At 42.7% G+C, this 5,780-nt stretch overlaps 1 pseudogene; it reads left to right on the forward strand.

Annotated features, from left to right (window-relative positions):
• Positions 1-895: 895 nt before the first annotated feature.
• LOC114708816 lies at positions 896-1,468 on the forward strand (annotated as a pseudogene).
• The last annotated feature ends 4,312 nt before the right edge of the window (positions 1,469-5,780 follow it).

Genomic DNA, 5,780 nt, shown 5'->3' on the forward strand with positions numbered 1-5,780 from the left:
CATTGCATAAACAAGAGAAATGGAGAAAGCTCCCAATTGTAAAGGGACTCCCAAGAAAACTCTTTCACCCCTTCCTTCAAGTAGGGGTACAGAGAAGATACTGTTAGGCTAGAATCTCCAGATCACCCCTGCATAATCCAGCCATTCCTTCCTCTCCAAATGCTACCCTCGCAGAAAAACTGACAAAAGCCAGTTCCAAAGCAGCTCCTGCCCTGAAGTTGCTAGCTGCTCAAGACCCTGCCTAAAAACATACCATACTTGGGTACAAACCCAGTCTGTGGCACACACATCACCACCCCTCAACTACAGGGTATTTAAGCCTCCTTCTTTAGACCAGCCATGTGATTTTTCTCCTGCCCTCTTCCTACTGCCATGATCTCTTGGGGTTGTGGGTCACCTGGGGGTGATTTAACCAAATAAACCTGCTCTTTTACTTTTTAATTCAGTTTGAACTGGCTTACTGCATTGGTGGAGAAACTTATTATCGAGGTACAGAAACTTATGAGATACCACCTATGAATCAAGAAGCAGGCCCTCGAGAGACACCAGACTTGCTGATACCTTAGTGTCTTTTCAAGGACTAGTTCTTAAAACTGTCAAGTCAGTGTTGCTTGTAGGTTTGTTTACATCTCCTGTTTTCAGTGCTCTGAGTTCCCCTAAACCTGTATCTTACACAGTTCAAGAGGATAGCAAAGTAGTGGTTTGAAAGAAAGATTAAAAGTTTGTAAACATTTTTCTGACAGTATTGATATTTTTGATATCTTTGGTCAGAGATTGAAAGGAATAAAAAGTAAAAATACTGGTATCCTTTTAGGAGCCAGTACATCTCACAACATTCTATGGATGGAATACTTCAGTTAAATTAAAAATATGTGTGTCGATGATGCGGCGCACGGCCTGCCAATATGGCGGTGTGCATCGCGGTGATCGCCAAGGAGAATTACCCTTTGTACATCCGAAGCACTCCCATGGAGAATGAGCTCAAGTTCCACTACATGGTGCACACGTCCCTGGATGTGGTGGATGAGAAGATCTCTGCCATGGGAAAAGCACTGGTGGACCAGAGGGAGCTGTACCTGGGCCTGCTCTACCCAACTGAGGACGACAAGTGTATGGCTATGTGACTAATTCCAAAGTGAAATTTGTCATGGTGGTGGATTCCTCCAATATGGCCCTTTGAGACAATGAGATCCACAGTATGTTCTGGAAGCTGCATAACTCCTATACGGACGTGATGTGCAACCCCTTCTACAACCCCGGAGACAGCATCCAGTCAAGGGCCTTTGATAACATGGTAACTTCGATGATGATCCAGGTCTGCTGAGCTGGACCTCTGCCCTAGTCACCTGGAAGAGAAGCCTGTATTCACCTCTGTTTGATGATTATTTATTCCCTTTTCTCTCCCTGAATGTAACCTGTGGGCAGGGCTGTGTGCTCTGTACCTTCCTACTAAAGGCCTCACACGACGGAAAAAAAAATGTATGTCTTGTATGTGTATGCACATATACATGTAGTACCTATGGATGTGTGTACATATGTGTGAAGACCAGAGGTCAGTGATGGATGTCTTTTTCAATTTTTATTGACCTTAGTTTTTGAGACAGGGTCTCTCACTGAACCTGGAACTCATCCATTAGTCTTGAATGCTAGCCAGTGAGCTCCATGAATTCATGTTCGCCTCCCCAAATCTTCCAATGCAGGGATTACACACATATGGTTGTACCTGGCTTTCTATGTGAGTGCTGGGGATCAAACTTGGGTCCTCATGCTTACTTGGCATTTCCTTTTCCCACTGAGCCCCCAACGTGTTGTTGTTTTTTGTGGAAAATATGGACCATAGGAAGAGTGCATTGGTCAAATTTGCCCTAGAAAGAACAACAACTGATTTAGGCTGATGTCTTTATAAGACCTTGGAGACAAAATAATACTGACATCTTCCTTCAAGTTTGTTGCTAGTTGTACAATCATGTATCCTCCACCTTTCTTCCTCTGGTGAATGATGCTTGATGTCTAACTCTAGCTCAAAATTGAAAGACAGTAATTAAGCCCTAGAAACTTCTGGTGGCAAGGCTGTTCTGTAGCACTGTTAGTGCTCTATAAATCACCATCCTCCACCCCTGGGGGCTCCTTCCCAGAAACTGTCAGAGGCAACTCCTTGTTTATGAGAAGTCTCTCGGTGCTTTACACTCATGGAGATAAAATTAACTCAAAGAGCATTCTATAAAGATGGCAGGGTAATTAAATGAGCCATGCACTGTCCCGCCATTTAAATTGCATCAAAGACTCTGAACCGAGGGAATAGGGATGTGAGAGCTGTGGTCTTGCTGAGTGATTCCCGGGTACTGTAGGCACTAGCTGGCTAATTAGGTCATGGGCAACTGGAGACCTTGCCATCTCTTCTGTGTATACTCAAAAATTACACAGGGAGTTGATGATCCTCAGATTGGGCTAATATCCATGGAATACTAATGGAACAAGATAGAACTCTGATGCTTGGTTAGAGATGGAATATATCTGTTACTTTTCCTGCTGCTAGGACAAAATATTCCAACAATAATCTAAAGAGAGAAGGGTTTATTTCCATTTACAGTTCCAGGGAATACTGGGGAAGTCATGGAAACAGAATCTTGAGGTAGTTGGTTCTACTGCATCTGTGGTCAGAGAGGGGGAGGGAAAAGGGGAGGGAGGGAGGGAGGGAGGGAGGGAGGGAGACTACTGCTCATGTCACTTTTTCCATGCCAGTCAATGGAACAGTGCCACCCAACAGTAAGGTGAGTCTTCCCATTTCAACTTACCTAGTGTAGATAGTCCTTACAAGCAAACCCAGAGGCTAACCTAATCTATATAATTCCCCATAGATGTGAGGTGAGGGTGGGAGTTTGTCCCCTAGGTGATAGAAGATATAGGTAGATAGAAGAGAATGAGTGTGGTCTCTGGGGACTTACAGAATAGGTGGAAAACAAGTTTAGCCCATGAGCCTGCTCTGAGCAGAAAGGATGCAATAATGAGGTTCTGCAATCTGCATAGTAAGAACTATGAGAATTTTCTGGTCCAGAGGTCTCAGGCCTTTCCAGAGTAGCCAGGAAAATCTGGCACACATGGTAATATCAACTCATCCTTTTATTGCACTGAAATTAATGCTTTTTAAATCAATCAGTCTTCACCTTCAGCCTCATTAACACCTCATTCATCTTAGACCTCTAAATGGGACTTTCATCAGTTGTGTTGCACACACCCTCTACCAATTTTGCTGTTGTTAAAATTCATCAGATGAACTCGCCCCTAGTCTGCAATCACCTGCAGTCTCCCTTCCTCCATCTATACTTGACAAGCCCAGGTCGTGCTAATCTTCAATCTTCTTGCAGTCACCTCCTGGGCCTCCCACTCAGACCAGAGGAAAGCCTAGTTCTTTTCATCCAAGTTATTCGTTCTGCTCATGCATGCATTGACGTTAACATGTTGGTAATAGAGAATAGGTATCTTTCATTCACACTGCAATACACATGCAGGAGTATTACACAATGGTGTTTACTGAATTAAAATTTAAAAGGACATACGAGGTAAATAACACCAGAATTGTGTTCTTTCTGTTTAAAGTATTGTCTTATACAATACATCCTGACCAGTTCCCCTCCCTCCACTCCTCCCAGTGTCGTTTCCCCTCCTCACCACCTCCCTCCCCACCCCCCTCCACTTCTCCTCTGTTTCCTTTCAGAAAAGAGCAGGCTTCCCAGGTATATCCATCAAAGACAGCATAACAAGTCACAATAAGACTAAACACAAACCTTGTATCAGGGCTGGGTGAGGAAACCCAGTAGGAGGAAAGGGGTCTGAAGAGCAGGAGAAAGAGTCAGGGACATCTCCACTCTCACTGTTAGGAGTCCCACAAAACCACCAAGCTAACAACTATAACATATGCAAAGGTCCTAGCACAGACTCAGGCAGGATCCGTGATTATTGTTTCAGTCTCTGTGAGCCCTTGTGAGCCCTGCTCAACTGATTCTGTGGACCATGCTCTCATGCTGTCTTCAACCCCTCTGGCTCCTACAGTTCTTCCTACAACCCCTTTTTCCACAGGGTTCCTGGAGGAGATCTTCTGATGGAGATCTCCCAATGGATTTGGGCACCTAATGTTTGGCTGTGGGTCTCTGAATCTGCTCCTATCAGCTACTGGAAGAAGTCTCTCTAATTATGCTTGGGCTAGACACTGATGTAAAAGTATAGCAGAATATCATTAGGAATAATTTTATTGATTTTTTTTCTAATGTAGGTCTACAGCTAAACCACCCTGAACACATCCAATCTCATCTGAATTGTATTCTTGATGTCTCAGAAGTAGATGTTTTATTTACCACAATTTATTCCTTCTATTTGACTACATTTAATTCATATTTATTTAATTCTTATACACTGCACCAAAACATACACTACTTCCTTTCCAGTTAAATGTCAATCATTTCCACATACCTTGCCTCCATTGGTGATAGGTTACCAATTTTATGCATTTTAATCATCATAAAGCGTTAATCAAGTGTAGAGACGTGTGTGGGATATTCTGAAAGGATATGTCTAGTTTTGCCAAGTTGCTATAAAATGCTATCCTTCTGTTCTCAATTAGTCTTGTCTCAATGATCAGCTCTTTATTTTTCAGAAGGCAAAGGAATTCTCCCTGGTTACATTTCTATAGGCTTCTTGATCTTGAAACATGTGTGAGTGTTGCCCACTCTTTTGTTTCTTTCTAGGACAATCGCTCTCATCCTTCCTAAGGCCATGACCCTTTAATACAGTTCCACATGTTATGGTGACCCCCTTAACCATAAAACTATTTTCATAACTACTTCATAACTGTAATTTTGCTACTGTTATGAATCATAAAGTAAATACCTGTAGTTGAAAGATGTCCTGTGTCTTGCCTGGCCTGAAGTTGGGACAAATCTCTCTCACCCTCATTCCTGCAGCCACTTATAAAATAATCACTCAGAGGCTTAATATTAATTACAAACTCTATGGCCCATGGCTAAGAATTACTGCTAGCTAGTTCTTTCATCTTAAATCAACCCATTTCTATTAATCTATATCTTGCCATGTGGCTGTGGCATTACTGCTCTGCTGGCATGTTGCTCCTTGGGAGGCAGGCTGGCGTCTTTCTCTCCTCTTCTTTCTTCTCTCCGTATATCTTCTTGGATTTCCGGTGTGCCTCTATGCTGCCTTGCCATGGGCCAATGCAGCTTTATTTATCAACCAATCAGAGCAACACACGTTTACAGCATACAGAAAGACATCACACAGCAAATATCTGATATAAAACCCTTGTGAAAGGGTCGTTCACTCCCAACAGGATCATGACTCACAGAATGAGAGCCACTGGTCGAGGGCTTTCAGAAGAAATGTTTGTGATTACTGTTGTCCTAAGCCCATTGACCCTTCTTGGCATTTGACACCTGCCTGAACATTCAAGATTATAGCCACTTGGACTGCCACTGTCTTTTGAATGTAGACTCTGATCCAGTCTCAGCATCTTGCCTGACTCCACATTCTAGAAGTTTCCATTGGGTTGACTGCCAATCCTGGAAATATTACATGATTAATTTCCATTAGAAGATGTATAGCTGAAAAACATGAAGTTTCTATCTCATTTGGGGAGGAATTAGTATGTTTCACGTTTTGTAGGAAACAGTAATATAGTTGGCGGTAGGAGGACAAAAAAATAAATGAAGGAAGACAGTCTGCTCACACCAAGTATTACCTGCTAAAACTGAGACCTGAACACTCATGATGAA

The sequence above is a fragment of the Peromyscus leucopus genome, chromosome 5 (assembly GCF_004664715.2).
Source record: "Peromyscus leucopus breed LL Stock chromosome 5, UCI_PerLeu_2.1, whole genome shotgun sequence".
Taxonomy (NCBI): Eukaryota; Metazoa; Chordata; class Mammalia; order Rodentia; family Cricetidae; genus Peromyscus; species Peromyscus leucopus.